An 18,155-nucleotide genomic window follows, 5' to 3' on the forward strand; every position below is an offset into this window, starting at 1 on the left:
CGCGAAACGAAGGTCGTGTCCTTCCACCCAACTACCCACGATGAGTAGTGAAATATCATCCCAAGGCACGACAGCATGACAAATGAATGGCAATTAGGAAGTTTTTCGTTATCTGGAATTATTTTATCGTTGACTGTTGTCGGTTATACGATGGTACATCTTTGCGTGAGTTATTATTTAATAAGATGTACTTAACAGCATTTATTTTGAGTCACATTACAGTAAAGAAAAATAAAATAATAAGTTTATTTCCTTTTCATTAAATAATTTGTTTCCCTCAATTGTTATCAAATGAATTTATTGCTATATCAACTGATGTTTTTTTCACAACATGTTGCTGTCCAAACTCATGGTGCCGGTTGGTCTGAACTTGTTACACCAAAATTTATTAACTACAAAACCACAACGAATGTCGCAGCGTCACCGGGTCATACAGGAGCCAGTTTACATAATGAGATAATTTAATTAGCAACATTTTGGTTTGCTGATGATGAACCGATTGGTTTGGTTGCTGATCACCATATCAAATCAACGAACTGTGAAAAATGTATCGATACCGTTCATTATAATTAATGCGCGGTCAATAGTGATTTTGCTGCTGGTACCATCAATTTTATCCGGGGTCGATCGCATCACCAGCCAGTAGATTCCGAGATGGGTTTTAGTCATTAATTTAAACAGCTGTTGGTAGACATAAATCAATACGTTTTGGTTATTTTATTTGCGTTGTTTCAAGGAGAAAGCATAATAAAAATTTTAAAATATTTAAATCATAATGTTATTTTATCATCCTTCCTTGGAAAATACATTTTGTGGCATATTTTAACAGCTTTTAAAAACGTTAAAAAATGACTTGCTTTCGGCACATTCAGCCATCAGCATATCATGGTCTAATAAAATAAATGTTAAACCAATTATTGTTGTCTTTCGTATTCCCGCAACAAGTGCATCAAAACGGGATATGAAAAACTATCTACAACCACTGTTGATTGCCGATTTATGCGTCGGAAAGACTTTTTATGGCACTGAATTTAGATTGAGTGTGGAAATGCTAGCTCCCAATAACAGTTTTAGCATATAAAAACAATATCCAACTAGTTTTTGTGCATTGCAACATGGAAGGCTGAAGCTATATTAGTTGCAAAATTAATTGTTGCTTTGTTATGACAGCAATGCGAATCTGTCCAGATGGAAATAACACTTTTATCAGGAAGCATATTTAGTAAGCTCCTCTTTGAACGTTAGTTTTTTTTTAATATTTTGCACAATTTTATTTCCATGACTTTTTATGAGCGTTTAAAAATCGCATAAATCTCAAGAAAAAAGTATTAAAGTTAATACAAAAAAATCAATAGCTTCAACTAAGTAACTGGCTGGCAAATCCTAAGGAAAACATGACAGAGTCAAGTAGGAATCGTTTGTGTCAAGATGCAATCCAACACCAGGTGCAACGTATCATCGATTGACATTCGTCGAGCGGCCAGATGAAATATTTCCCGTCGTTACAGCAAATGTAAATATTATTTTATAACCCAAGGGAATCAATTTGTTTCACGTACATGAGGAGGTCGTAGAGATACGGAACGAAACGATATTCCTCCTTAAAAGGCAAAGCAGCGGATGAATGTGGCATTGGTTTCAAGGAAAAGCTGTCTTACTGGAAGCAATCGAGGAAGCAATATGGCCAATATAGAATCGGTATCGCATTTCTTCAATCCCTTACTACTGTGATCTCGGGAGAGAGAGAGAGTTGCTTGGAGTCTTCTCATTCTTCCAAATAGTGAAACGAATCGTTGTGAAGCTTTCTTTTTAGACATCAATCGTACTCGCGGAACCGTCTTGTTTGCACTTCAATTGGCATATCTGTTGAATTTTTATCACCAATTCACCGTGCAGGAGATCTTTGGAATAATATTTGCTTCCTGTTGAGGCTCTCGTAGGATTTCTAAGGGAAGAGAAGGCGAAACGGTATTATCACCCTTTTTTCTGTGTGGTCTTTAACAATATCCTCAAGAATAAAAACTAACTGACTATACAAATAACACTTTGTTAGGAGGGTTTTTCGGTAAATAAGAACCTTAGAACGGAACACTTTCCATACACATAAAGTCATTGGAAGTAAATGAGTCGTATCATCGTTATTGCCATCAGTGTTTGGTGTGTCAGCTTCACTGAAGTCAATTGATTTCAATACAAAGTATCCAGAGCCACGATGCGAAGCTATTAAACGATTTAGTCGTGTTTGAACCTGGAAATTGCTCCATTACCATTTCACACTCAAGCGGATCAATTATAGACTGTTATGTTGTACAGGAGATGCTCACGATCAGGATCAAAACCTGGAAATAGAACTCATTTTATGCAGTAACTCACGATACAATCATCAGAAATTGCATTCTGTTGCTCAATGTGTGGAAATTGATTTTTGAATGCTTGGTGGCAGGTCTATTACTCTGTGGCCACGTTTGATGGCTAATTGCAAAACCTCAACACAAATGGATTGAAAATGGAATACTCCACTATGTTACCAGCATAACAGATTAGTCCTGCGTAGTAATATCAATGTCGAAGCTCATTCGCAGAAATCTCGAAATCGCTCTACCATTTGACAAACAGTAAACGACCGAACGCTGGAAATGTTTTCGTATAACCAAACAACTGCTAACCATTTTGTCCAGATCAAACGAAAGTGGTGAAGTATTTGTTGTGTTACAATTTACTTTTCATGAAGGTTCATTGTAATCATAGTCCACAAAAACTTGGAAATGTTCTAAACACAAAAGCACAAAATACAGAAATAAAATCACTTGTCTGATACACAATTTTATGCAAATGAAACATTCATTTAAAAAGGGCCAAGATGAAACAAAATGGATTTATGAAAGGTACTGATTGCAACTCTACTCCGCTGTCAGAGCGTTAGTTTAATATTAGATATTTTCACATTTATGATTGAAAGTGAGCGCAAAATAAAATTGCCAAATCCGATTGAACCGTTTTCAATGGACTGCTAACTACGAAACGACACATTTAGAAATGCATTCAGACCAACTTCCAGCCCTGCAATTCTCGAAGCTATCAGCCAACCGTGACACAAATCGGTGGCAAAATCGGTTGACATTAATGAGACACACGAAGGATAAAATAACACATCTGGCCGGAAAGCTCAAGAGGAGGGAAAAAGCAAGAGGGAATTGGAGCAATCGCCGTTTTCACATTTTGTAAATCACGACCAAACGAGGTCGGTTTCATGTGCTGAGTATAAATAATTTATTCTGCTAAAGAACGTGATGGGAATGATGTTTCCCAGAGTGCGGTATTGACAACAGTTATAGAGGTGATTTTAGTAGTGAAGTTATGTAGCTTTACACCAACCAAAGCAATTTGAGAGATGAGCGGTAATTACTGGAGACTCAGTTCTAAATTCGTAGTTCGACTTTTATGTCAAGTGAAGTATAATTTCCTTTAAAAATTGTCTATCAGTGTGGAAAGGAAAACACAAATCATTTGAACTTCTTCAGAGTTCATTTTGATTGCTATTTCCAATGTATCGTTATCGATTTGGATGCTTTTTGGAATCGAAAATATTCAGCAAACTGTGAAATCAGCTTCAAACATATTCCTTCTTTTGCTTTCTTCTGTCTCGTATGAAAAATCGTGACTTTCGCTTTACTTTTCCCAAAGCCCTTTGCGATGTTGCCTTTCTAATGTTAAGCTATTTATGAAAGGTTGTTTGAGGCGAAGATTGAGAAAAATGCTTACACATACAAGAGGGATATTAAGGGTTAAATGGGTTAATGGATTTATGATGAAAACTTTTCGTCCAGTAATGCTAGCCATGGCAATATGGATGAGATTTCTGCTCTCTTCTGCTGAAGAATCGATTTGAGGAGTAACCTAACAAACAAACGAATAACCATACTTTTGATTGCAATCAATACTTTATGCACATTTTTCAATTGTTGTTCAGACATTACCCATAAGTTGAGTTCCGTTTTTGTTGTCTTGAGGACATTCACCGCAAAGTTATGTCTTCGAAGCACCCGACGCCACACACGCATTGTGCCCTTGTAGGTAATATCAAACGGTATCAATTTACGACTATGGACGGAATGCTTCCATAACCCTTGTCTTCCATCGGGTTTTATCCTTGTTGCGTGCTTTTGAGAACAAAACAACGAAACTATCCCGGAAAACTGCCGACCCGAAGAAAACGATCTCTCTGCGGCACAGGGTCTTGAGTAGTTGTCGATGCCTTGTTGCCCAAGGAAGGCGGACAGGTTTTGGCTCTTGAACAAATAACCATAAAATGTAAACAAAATTATCTCTACAGCTTCCATCGTTTTCGTTCTACCTTCAGAAGCGTATTGTTTGGCCACGACTATTACATGTGCTCGAAGAAAGGTTGAGAGCCTTGAGAAGGATATAGTTATAGACGTCTTGAACGATGCTTATGGAAGACTTTAGACGCTTCTTGGTAGAACTCGGGTTGTTCGCAGCATTGTAGAACAAGCAGCTTTTTGCTAATGCGTACATTCAGTGTTTTCTCATCAGAACGTTGCAACTCATAAACATTCCCCGTAAAGGCCTTTCGATTTTAAGCAATACGAACTAAACAAGTATTTAAATGAATTTCAACACCTTCCCATAACATAAAACATTGAATGTTAGCAGGTGATCAATTTGGGATGGTTTTATGAGTGATATTTATTGCACGACTCTTCGAATGATTAAAGAAATTTATCGTTTGCACTTACGATTGCAGGTTACAAGAGAAGACACTAAATAATAAATAAAACATTTTAATCTAAACTTCTACATGAACTTGCACTAAACAGATTCAAAACTTTGACAATCCTGCCCTTGGCTCTTTGCTGAATCCGAATGAGAGAGTTCTTCACAGCTTCATCTGAGAGAACAGTGAGATCGTTCGTTCGCGTGTGCGAGAGTGAGATGATGTGCGTCGTTAGCTGTAGTGAGAATGAGATGAATGCTCATGCTTTAAATATGTTTACAGTCGTGAGCTTCTCTCACCGCATATCGCGCATAAGTGAGAGATTTGATGCTGGTGACCAGCACATCATTCATTCATTTGTGTCTCCAACATAAATCTCGGAAGCAATCGTAGAACGATCAGTTATAAATGTTGGTAAAAGTTATGCTTCAAAAGCATATGGAAAGGACACGTGGAGTAAACGAACAACAAACATGCATCAAGTGAGAATAGTCAAACAAATATATTAATATTATTTTACTCTTTAATTCGTCTTCTTGGTCGTGTTGGTCCCATTGCAATTCTAACTTCCACCGAAGCTTCGATAATTCTTGTAAAGTCTGTTGAATTTAAGACGAGTGAGTTGTGTCCTTTTTGACGACGGCATAAAAACGAAACGCTCGATCAACGCGAAATCGCTTCTTGTTAATCGAATTTTAATGACCTCAGTATCACTGATGCTCATCGCTAGTGATTTCCTCAAGCATTGACATTTTTTTACCGCGGCATAAACATGAACATGTGACAACTTCCCATCAACCCCGTTTCCTTCATGCCTTGAGGTCATGTTGGTGAGGTCGTTTAGAGGCGCTGCCAAGGCAAGGCGTTTAAAGTTGCGTGAATTTTTCGCGAAAAGCACTAAGGAGGACACTCCACAACACAACAACAGCGAAATGTAAAATCTACCCTGGCTCTACTTATCGTGATAGTGGAGGCGCGAATATGGCCGCACAAGATACAGATAAAATTCAAATTTATGCTCCACTCCAACTAATGAAAAAGGCATCACAACAGGACCCGTTCCTTCCTATTTCACGACAAGAACCTTCTAGCAGTGGCGTGGGTGGGTGTGTACGTGTTTGTTGTTCCAGTTCGATTGTCTTCCGGTCAGCAACGAACCAGCAACGGCATCGGGGATGGGATCGATCCGTTACGGTATGGTGTTTTTCCTTTTTCCTGCGCATTCGCCGGTGCTCTTTCTACGATTCTTGACCCACCGCACTGCCGGCCCCAAACCGCAACGTGGCTACGAAAGAGATAACAAAAGTTGGTTGACATAAATTCTCCATCCTTCCTATCCTTTCAAATCCAAACACACTCAACTGTGGGCTACTGGTGGCGCTTAACTACGCTTTTCCGACCTGAACACTGAGGTTCACATTGTGAATTTTACGTTTCTCTCCTATTGGTTGGAACTGGTAGGAAAAATACTCGGGCGATCTGTGCGTTTTGGTGGAAATTACGACGCAATCCATCGGCTGTGGCTGCTTTTACAACTTGTTGTGATGAACTGGAAATGGACGGTTTCCCCTCAAAGCTTGTTGGATTCGCTATTTCGAAGGATATCGAAGCATTAGGTCGTAAAATGATTCTTAATCCATTTGCAAACAATATGTGGCGCGATTTCACATTTTTCCATTTGCTTGCATTGAAAGAGGAACATAATTCCTTAGTTTAACATTCATCCATTCCTAACTCCATAGACATCACGCTGTAAACTCCCGAGAAACAGGTCGGATGGAGTTCTAAAGTTCGTCACCCGAAACATTCTCATTAGTAGTTTGAATTGAAAAAGAGACACATTTTCTCGACATTTAAACGCCTCTGGATGTGGCCTACCACATCCCTCCAATTCACAAACGTGGAGTTCCGTGGTTAGTGGAGGAAAAGCTTGTTTTAACTTGCACTACATCGTGTTGAACATTTCATCCGGTGGATCCATCAGTATTGCCTATTTTGGATCACCTTTTAGATATTGCCTCGAGTTGTAGAGAAGAACGAAGCAGCGAAGTTTCTCAGCCAGAACAAGGAAGACTGCGTCTTGCAATGGCGCCCTCAGGGAGGTTTGGGAGATTGACGAATGCACATCGAACAAGCGAGTTTTAACGAACGAAATTGGATCAATGAAATATGCATCGTTCGATGAACAGACAGCGTAATTCGATCGAAGGTAAGAAGGGTTTGAGTCCCAAGAAACGATGTATGAAGTTCTAAATTAATTTGCAATAGAGTTTCGATTATTATCGATTCTTCTTCACAAGGCATAGATGATTTTGTTGGACTTTATTCCGACTCTATTTCATCAGTCTGTTGTACGATAATGGTGTATGATGATAAATAGGATAAAATCCCATTTGACCTACAAACAGAAGCAAGTGAATTTATTTTTAAACAATAAAGTTTAGGAAATTTTGATAAAAGGACATTGTTTCTATTATTATTCCATGCAATTTATCCAAAATCATAAATTGATTCGATAATAGCTGTGCTTTGCAAAAACATAATTTACCGTTTCTAAACAAAAGTGAACCCAACACTTTAGTCGATAAATATTATCCCTCCCTGAGCTGCAATTAACACGCCCGGAACGAACGATCCAAAACTCTAGTCTAAGCAAATCGTTCGACCCAAAACAAACCGGATCCCGGAGTGAAGCATATTGTGCTGACGAGCGTTTCATTATTTTGCGCTGTAAATGCCACACTATTTCGAAAAACCGTTCAACTTTCCCGGCCAAAAACTAAAGAGACGCTTAATTTATGCTCATGAATATTAAACCGATCAATTTCCCCCAAACCGGGTTTGCCTATTGCTAGACTGTAGTAGTAACTGTTTGCTAACTTAGTCGCTGGTTGATGCCTGATCAGCTGGAAACTAAATCAAACTGTGTGTTCAGTCAACTCAAACCATCTCGTGCTCGACAGGAAGTCTCCGCCCGTTGGACTGGTGAGTGATCCATCTGAAAGTTAAACGGCTAAACGATTGCTTCGGTAAGGGATATCGTCGGAATGATGCGTTAACAATCAACACGTTAGCAAATCCCATAAGGATGCGTTCCCAAAAACCGAACCTTTCCATGTGCCAGACAAACATGTGAAAGATTAAGATAACATTCCCTTGTGGGACAATTGATGATAGGAGGAAGTTTAGACAGTTTATCAATCATTGAATAGAACGAAGAAAAAGGAATAACTTTGTGAATAAAGTTGGAGGGAAAGGTTAAGGAGATGTAATTGACACAGTGCACTTAAACAATAATTGAAAGGAACAAATTTGCATGAAAATATATCACATTTATAAATTTTGCTAAATGGCTCAAAAATGAGGAAAATTTTACATTTTCTCAAACATGGTAAGGAACTTGGTTCCTCGAAGAAGTTTTTTTTTTTTTTTTTTAAGAACAAAAAATGGTGAGATTTATTAATCCAATTATAGAGTTATAAATGTACATGAACATAGTTTGTACTGTATAGGTTTACTACAACTCGGTATTTACGCTATAGTGTGAATTTTAGTTCTTTGAAGTTTTGAAAACTATGAGCTAAAGTAATTTAACGAATAAAGAATTGGTATGAGAACAATTATAAGGTGGAAAGTGAATCTTTCATGATTTGACCTGCGTCAAAATATCAAAACCTTAGGACTATCTTACAACTACTTAAAATATTAAATATTATAATTAACCTATTACTAAAAAGAATTATTACGTTGTTTACAAAAAGAGATCTCGTATAAGAGTAGAACTGGATTGCATGCTGCTATTTATAAGGCGATCCAAATTTGTACTTATCCTGTCGCTGATCATTGGTATTTGCGCTAATTTGTGGAGATCGTTGGTGCCGTATCTAACAGGTAAATTGAGGATCATTTTGAGGAACTTATTTTGCACTCTTTGTACAACAAGCATATTTGCTGAAGAACATGTTCCCCATGCGTTGGATCCATATAATAGCGCAGGCAATTCCTCGAAGAAGAAAATGTAGCCATTGGTGCCATCTATCGATCACAGGTTAAAGATTGGCAATCCGTTGGATACCGACCGAGTTATAGGCAAAACTTGGTGCAAAAATGAGCCTTAGTAAATTTTAATTTTTTTGAATTTTTTTTATTTTTTTATTATTTTTCACTCTTTTTTTTATTTAAAGCATTACTCGAGTGAAAAGAAACACATTGCAACCAATTGGCATTAAAATAAATCAATTTTATTTTTTTTTTTGCAAAATTTCCCAAAAAAAACGTAAGGGGTAAGCCTTATGAAATTTTCGAGTTGAAAATTTTTTTAAAATTTTTTTCTGATTTTTTATTATTTTTTGAATTTAAAGCATTATTTGAGTGAAAAGAAACAAATTGCAACAAATTTGCATGAAAATATATCACATTTATAAATTTTGGTGGTAAAAATAAGTCTAGTAAGTCTGAAATGGCCGGCGTGAGCTGTAAGGTCGTTAAACCCAAGAAGAGAGAGAGAGAACTAAATATTAATGGTTTTTTAGAATAATTTATTTATTTTTTTATGAAATACGGACACTCAATTTAGCAAAATTTCTTCTTGGTCTTTGTAAATCGACCACATCTTAATTTAAAACTATCAAGAATAAGAAAATCGATAGGACAAAGGAAAACTCACACTACATCTTTTCTTGGAAAATCTTCGAAAACCGCCTTCATTTTTATGTATCGCTTTCCTTTCCAGCAGCAAAACTAAAACTATTTGCTCCGTTGAACTTGCTTCACAAAACCCGTGTCTCTGTGACGGGGGTTAACCCCAGCACCAAATCCCAGGGGTCGATTAATTTAACTTATGAGTTTTCCATTTCCATCCATTCGCTTGCTTAAAACCTTGTTTACCAGTCCTGACCCGATGGTCGAACTACTGATTGTCTTTTGTGGGGTACCAGTCCTACACAGGATACGCAAGAATTCCATTCCGAAGCGTGTACCATTAAAACCCGAGCTACATAAACCAAGGGGGTTGGCGAACGTGGTTTAGTGGTAAGGGCGCTTGGGCCTCACACAACTGCACCGGTGGCGATTCCCATTAATATCCAGTCGCCTCCGTACGCAAGATTGAATATCCCAGCTACAAACAGGATAGATAAAGTCAAGGAAAGCTAGAAATGGCCAGCCAAGACCAACTGAGGCTGTGGTGCCAAAAAAGCGAGGGCAACCGTATGATGTGAGACAGTAGACACTATTTTCCTCTCGATTAAATTTAACCTTTCCCTGTCCACTGGCGTTTGGCTGTGGATAGATAATTTCATTTTACAAGTGTCCCGAAGGACAATAAAGAGCGGTGTGATTAGAAGATTCTCCAGCGCCCAGAACTGCATTTTAACTCCGTCGAGCTGGAACGGTACGCCAGTTAATGGGACAGTTTGTGCTTTTGGATGTAGTTTTAATTAGTTTTATGGCATGTAAGCCCTCGAATGGCTAGAGAGAGGGAGAGAGAGATTGTTACCAGATGCCAGAATGCCAGATTGTTTGGCAAATGGGACATTATCGTGTCCAATAGTTTTCAACACATTTAAAAAAGGACTTGTGTCCGCTGGAATTGCTAAAAGCACTTAAATCCTCATCAACTACTTCATCGTTTATGTCTTCAAATGATGAATGTGTTTATTTTAATTCAGTTTCATTTCAAGTGTGATTGTCCAACTATCGGAATTTACTTTAATATTAAGGTGGCGATAGCTAAACATTGCCATTTTACATTTCAAAAGGATCCTTACTTCTTCCATTACTTCCTCGTCCGACACTAGCACTAGCTCTATTGGTCCCATGGGCATGTAAGGTCCGGCTACGTTGTAATCTTGCTGCTGCTCCTGCTCCGTAACAGTATCCTGCCGAATTGACAACTCTGTCGATTCTGCCAGGCAAGATTCTATTGGCCCAGATTCATCGCTAGGCTTCATTTGTTCTGAGCTGTTGGTTTCGACGCTTGCTTCCGGTTCATTAGTCGCCGGGGAACCGTACCGAGTGTGCAGCATGTCCAGTTTCGTCGTGAGACTACTTCCGCGTCGGATTGTTTGATTCATTTGTCTCAGCAATTTCTGACTTTCGTTCTCGAGCCGTTCAAGCCGCTCGGTCCGTGCCGATGTGTACTCACGTTCTTTGTCTGTGAGGCAGGACAGGTCTACCTTGTCGTTCGTCTGTGCCACACCTGAGCATCCAGCTACGGGAGATGATTCCGATTGCCGGGCCATGAACCCATTGTGGATCTCGTCGATCTGTGCCGCTATTTCGGTTCCCCGATGGACCGTTTTCGAAAGCCTATTGCGGAACTCCTTCGCCTCGCGCTCAAGCCGCTCCAACCGCTCGGCACGTCTTTGCAGGTATTTCTGTTCATCCTCACTCAGCGCTACCTGTTCGTCGGTCTTGTCTACACTGCTGCTCGTTCCCTCGTTCGCTGCTGTCTGTGGAACTTCCGCAGGGGATGCCGACGGTGTTGGTGACGAGTATCGGTCCAACCTGGAATTGAGCTCAGCCATTCTTTGCAAACGTGCTTCCCGTTTCCGCTGGAACAGTTCCTCACTCGACAGTTCCCTATCGGCGTCGAAGTGTGACGATGCATCCGGTCCTTCGAAGCGTTCCTGCGTAACCGAGGATTCGGCACGTTCGTCCATTACTGCCAACTCCAAACATTCCAGCTCCTCCTCACTCAGCTCACTTGCACTTTCGTTCTCGCTGTACTCACCCTCGGCATTATCATTCCCTGTGCCGGTTCGCTCAAAGTCCTGCTCGTCGTCCTCACCATCTTCGTCATCTTCTTCCACTTCCTGTCCCGCCTCGGCAAGATTCATCAATCGAAGAAACATATCCTGGGCCGATTCCGGCTGACCCGCATCATTGTGCCTTTTCTTGCCCTTTTTCGAGGCCGACCGACGCTTCTTTCGCAATACCACAGGAATTTCCTCCGGTTCCGGGCCTGCTTCATCTTCCTCGTACGGGAAGATGGGCAAGTCTTCGATCTTTTCATTGCAAAATCGGTTCGCTCGTTCGACATTCTCCAACGATTTCATATCGGACTCGCTGTGTACCTTCCGCAGCACACTTGCGACGGCAAGATGGTAGATATTCGACACCGAACTACCAACAAAACATTTATCCAATCGCCCAACTATCTGGCTCCATTTGTCCGCCTCCAACCCTTCACTGTAGACCGGCGATTGCTGATTAGCCAAACATTCTACTCCGAGTTTCCCAAGCACTCATCTCTTTCGCTGTGGCCAGTGTACTCCATATTAGCAGTCCTAAGCTTCCGAGAATAGTTCATACACTTTTATATGTTCCTCTACTCGTGTATTTAATTTTGCATAGTACAATCCAATTACCATTACGCCATAAAGTTAGTTTAGATTAGTTAGTACAGAAAACGTCCATTTCATGACATCAAAGCACATTTTTAATTCTCAACTCAACTCTCAAAACTGTGTCAAAAGTGGAACAGCTCAGTGCTCATCACCGAAGCCAAAACTTTCCACATCACATGCTGGCGATGCAATAGGCAGGACCTAGTGCTAGTGCTATCTAAAGTGACCTATTCTATCTACCCCAATTTCGTTTCGTGCGACTCGTGTGCAACGGAATCCATCTGCAATTCTGGCTGCTTGATGAATAATAAATAATGCACAATTCGCTTCGAGCTTGCGTTCCATTGCCCTACTGCTTGACCACATTGACCGCAATGCGCTCTGATTTTCGGCCACTATCGGGAGCTCCCGTTTTGAAGTCAAAGCACTTGCAACCCGGAATCCGGGGTGTCGTCGTGCGGGGAAGATGAGTGAAGCTGATTCATTGAAACCGTATGCACGGCCGTCTGGGTCCCTTCATTGTACGGTGACATGTGACGCGAGACTAGACGTTAGAAATTCATAAAGCTGTGAAATAATTCACGGTACGTGCGATCGCCACGTCCCAGCTATCGTCATGTCCGTGTACACGGGCACGGGCAAATGTAGTTTAAAATTTTACATTCGTTTACCGAAGGCAAGCTGTCAACGGGGTCAGAATGCAATCGGTGGGATTTAACGGTGACTTTCGCATAAATAAATCACCAGTTCGTAAATCAGATTTATGACCACAATGAATAGGATTAATGGAACAGTTTCATGTGTGTCTTTTCCTTTTGTGTCCAACAATTTTGGGACACAGATTGTTGCTGTCCAAAGGTGCATTTGATAAGAGATTAATGCAAAAATAGATATACTCAAAAACTGTCTACGGAAAGTATTGGTGCTAATGGCTACACATCGGTGAATGTCTATAGAAAAAACAGTAAGTTCCCATTTTGTTATATTTTTAGGTTATTTCTTGAGTCAGGTAACATTTACTCTAATGTTATCATACATTAGAATACATTGGAATACGTTGGAATCATTTTCCTACTCTTCTGATGATTAGCTTTATTGATGAACAGCCTTTTCTTTGCCAATCAGACTTATTATGACGATAAAATAAAGAAATCAATGAAAATTACATATAAAAATGAACATATCTATTCACTTTTGCTAATAACCTAACCCACCTATTCTCATCGCATTCATAAAGATGTAATGGTACTTCTAGCATCAAAAGAATGTCCTAAAACGAATCGGAGCTTTTGGTGGGTTTTTTTCCCTTGTGGAGGTTGTCCCTTCCGTTAGCAACATCGTTGATGACAAACGTTGAATAGAAAGACCGCCCATTATGCTGCGGTCATGGTGACTTTCGTAGGAAGTCATTCTCGTTATCTTTCCTTTTTGGGCGACCAAAATTTCATTTAGCAGAGCAGGCCTGTTGCCACACAAACACAAACCGTTCTGGTTCAATGGCATCGTAATGATAATTTCTGCAAAATATCATTTCATCTTTCAACGGGGCTAATGAGTACCTTGATATGGTATGATGATGAACACTAATGGACACCGGATATTTTAACTAGAAGCTGCAGATTGATATCGTTATCGGAATGTGATTGTGATTTTTTTTTGATAATTTATTTGCACAAATGTATATTTTGCAGAAGGTTTATTAATGATATTTATAATTTTAAATAATAATCAAGCACAAACCTAAAGCATATATCAATTGTTCTCGCTGTGATGAATACTGATTTCATTATGAATACGTCCTGATGCGACTATTCGCTCTACTTATTTGCAGATCCAAACTGGTAACTGGATAATGCAAGTGACGTGTAATTGCTGCTGACAAGTGAGTATTTAATTTCCATTATTTCAACGGATTTGTAGAAACTTCCTGGTAAGGTAACAGACAGGCATCCAGTAACCCGTCCGCTTATTGCATTTGCACATTCATCAGTGACTTCACGGAAGACTTAAGCACGTATTCACGATGGAAATTTCATGTACGAGATTAGACGTTAGACGGACATAATATATTAACGGCTAACTCGGACTATCAAAAATTATATCGACTTATCGTGATGATTATATACATTTTCATGCTAAATTGTGTTGGAAATTTTAGCATCATAACCTTTCAACTTGCAATTTTTTTGTTAGAAGAAACATGCCATTTTTACATAAAATGGTTGGTACATTGTATGTTGTATATGGTTCTATAAATAACTGCCCGAAATGAACAAAGTTTATTTAATCCTAATCGTGTATGTTCCTACATCTGTTCAAATGTAATTCATGGCAAAACTCGTTTGAGAAACTTTTCTTGTTTAATTTGTGCCGTGTGTACACTGAAGGATAAGGTGTGGCCCATACCCTCTCATTATGCACATACTTGCACACACTTGAGCATATGTAGGGTGGAAAAGTTTTAATTCATTCCATTTTCCAAGCATGGGTAAAAGTACAACCACCAAAAGTACCTATTTGCTCTAGATTGATTTTGTTTGATTAGTGGTTACAAAAAGTACACAAAGTTATACTAAATATTATAGCTTTCTCGAGTTTTTTTAAGTTGGCCAAATTATCATGAACTAAATAGAACAAAGTGTAATGTAAACTATTAATAAGAAAAAATGGTAATTTTAATGATGTTTTATCCAAACATTAAAAAACTAGAGCGCACTATAAATGAGCAAACGATAGAAGAAAAGTGAGCACCACATGCAAACTTTTCACTGTGGATTTGTTCTTTTCACCTTAAATTTTTTTTTGGACATTCTTTGCAAGGGAAAACTTCAACTCTATCATATTCGACAGGAATGCAAATGAGTTGGTCACTGAAGAGAAAGTTACTCCAGTCCTTAATCGACGTTATTACCCGAACCCGAAGCGTTCTGCACGAATACAAACAAAGCTGGTAGTAGAACTTTTAACGAAACTTACCCCTCCCAAAAAAAAAGGGAAAACATAAGTGTGAGCGTGAAAAACGACGCACGTCAAAAATGGTGAAACTTTTCCTTCTTTGCACATTACGACGCATCATTCGAACAGGCAAACAGTGTTGAACGCCGGAGTGTGTAGTGGAGTGCCAGTTCGTTGGCAGTAAATGGTAGTACTGCTTTTGTCTTTATCTTCATGCCTTAGCATTTTCAAGTGCAGCAGAATCTTCAACAGTGAGCAAATCTTGTATGCAGAACGCTCCACTTCACCATTCGGTTGGGAAAAAAATTAGTTTAATCATAAACGTGAAACTTTTATCAAACGGTACCCATTTTCCATGCTCCATATTCCTTCGCATCAATTGCTTTTGTGCTGTGGAAGTGTTTGGAAGATAGTGCCTTTATCCACTGATTGTGTGCGTGAAATTCTAGGTATGGACACTGCAAAAGCATTGATCACAGGGATAGAGGGATAGAGACTAGAATGGCCAGTAAGTCTTCGATTTGATCTAGTTTTTTTTCTTCTTATCAATCGCTTTATCCTTCACCCGGACGATACCTCAAGCATTGCCCGTGCCAAAGGACATCTTAAACATAACCATTGAAGATAGGTGCTCGTCTTATTTCTCCCCTGACCTCAACACGTTTGCCAACCATCTCCTGCAAAAAACCCCATACAAAACCACGTCAGCTCATTGCGCACTGTAGACGAACTTTTTGAAGCAATGAATGGTTCCAAAAATAGACGCTCCTGGAGTGGATTTTCTTCAGCATCTTCAGCATCGTTACCAATCTCGACCAAAGATCAAGCAGGGCAGGCGGGACAATAAAACGCTACGATGGTCGGTGGTGGTGTGACAAACTTGGCAAGCGTGTGCCTGATTGGGATTATTGTATATTGCTTAACACACTTTGAGTCGTTTTGTTGCAAATGAGAAATAACAGTGGCAAACAATTTTCCATAAGACGGTCCCGTTGGGTAGCATTGTCGAGTTGGTACAATAATTGTTTAAGGAAACACACTTCTCGTATATCCAAAAAAAAAACAAAATGGACACCATCCACTTGCCATCCGTTGTTGTTGACCTGTAGGACGGGATGAAGGACAAAGTTTTCCCATTTCGATTATATCTGTCCCATCCTTTGGGGAATTACAGTGATGGGACTCACAACGAATTGATCCCCGGGTTTTTGCTACCTAATCATTATTAGCGACGTAAAGAAAAGCATTAGCTAAGTTTTTCGCAAAGTAGCGTCCGAAAGAGACGGACCCGGACGGACGGATGGATGGGGCTGGATGTTTCTCTAATTTGCTTTAATGAAATGAGTGTCATTTGAATGATGTTTCCTAAGCGTTGTGTGATTGGAATACTAAAGCTAACATTTTGTTAGCGGAGTGTAGAGTTTGCCTAAACTTTTGTCCTTGATTTTACTTACCATTTGTTATTTATTACACTTAAACTTATTGGAACTTTGCTAGATTGATATTTTCAAAGGTTGATTGTTTTTTCAGGCGATATAAAAGAGAAACTCATCCAATGAATTTTGTATAAAACTTTAATATATTGTCACCAAAACCATGTTCATTTTAACTCAACCCAAATTAGTAAATCATGACCACAGATTTTCAACAAACATGAATATCATGCTTTTCTTGACGCAACGGGAAAAATCGGGAAAAATAGGTAACCAGATTCCTCACAGCACCTGATGCTCGATTCGCCCTAAGTTGCCGGATGATGTTGATGATTGACACAAAACTCTACAACTTCACTCGGAACTTGCTGATAAAGCTTAGAACTGACTGCCACAACAGACTGAAGCGAACCATGCTGACACTTCAAACGAATGAAGATTGATGAAGCAGAGCGTAAGAATGTCTGGTGAAGGATTTTGGAATAATTTCTCATCTTTTTCGCACGTATCATTTCATCTTCCCAGATATTCAGCTTTAGGTGTTGCCCTGTTTCTGTTAACTTCTGACCAAACGACTCCAACAATGGAATTGTGACAACATTTCAGTGGAGAATTTGGAATATAAAAAGTCAACAAATTCTGATTATTTTGCTACGAGTATAAGAAATGGTTAGGACATTGAGGATTTGAGGATTTTTCATTTCATAATTACACTAAAATTACTATCTGACTTATCTACGTATATTAGAGACTTTACGTATATATTAGAGCAATATTAATCATTAGACTAATAATAATAAACAACATTACACATTTATTCTGCTTAGTAATGAATGCGAAACACGGCTAAAGATTAATGCTTATTATAATTCACTTCAAACCCATTTACCATTTCCCATTTCAATAAGTTTTCTTCACCAAACGATCAGTGCGCGAAGTCTAAATTGCAACCTTTATAGCTCTCCACGATAGGCGTAATTCATTCGGCCGGTCTCATAAAAGTCTCGAATTTGCTTCCAGCTCAGACGAGTTGCAGGAAGCTTTTAACAAACAATAAATCTTTCACCGTCTAATTATAAACTTCACAATACGCTCTTTACCGACGTCGAACAGATGTAAGCTTAGGTGATGCATATTTTCAGCACAACAAAACAACTTACAAGGCAGGTACAGAGAGAAGTTAAGAGCATGAATAATAATATGCGTTTTGTTATATTTTTCTCTTTTAATGTGAAAATATTCGAATGCGAAAAAAATAAATAAAATCACGTGATTTGTTGATCTGGAAGGCTAAAATTCTCTGTCTGATTGCTCAATCAGTAGATGAGTTTGTTTTTTCATCTGTTTAATCACAACCGTCCTAATCTTCTCTACATTAGTCGTTTGCATTTTCTCATTTATTTCAGCACTTTTCCTTTGGCCGTTTTCTCACTGTTTGCGGGTCGACTACTCTCTTGGCGTGGTTAGTCCGAACCGAAGGATTACGTTTTGCCGGAATGCGTTCGTTTGGCTACCGCAATACTCTCATATTTAGTCTAATTGGTGGCCTTTTCGCTTTGATTATAAATAGACAAAATCAATTCGGAGCGTTTATCGTCATGCTCGAGACTTGATGTTCGTTGATTTTGTGTTTGTTAGTCGTTTTCTTACGAAGCGATACGATAAGGTAACTGCGAAAGTTTT

The 18,155-nt window shown here is 39.1% G+C and overlaps 1 protein-coding gene across 1 annotated transcript in view; it reads left to right on the plus strand.

Annotated features, from left to right (window-relative positions):
- The window catches only part of LOC125763339 (laminin subunit alpha-1), a 272,329-nt gene that overhangs the window by 47,480 nt on the left and 206,694 nt on the right, over positions 1-18,155 (plus strand). The gene's annotated exons all lie outside the window — the stretch shown is intronic.

The sequence above is a fragment of the Anopheles funestus genome, chromosome 2RL, assembly GCF_943734845.2.
Source record: "Anopheles funestus chromosome 2RL, idAnoFuneDA-416_04, whole genome shotgun sequence".
Taxonomy (NCBI): Eukaryota; Metazoa; Arthropoda; class Insecta; order Diptera; family Culicidae; genus Anopheles; species Anopheles funestus.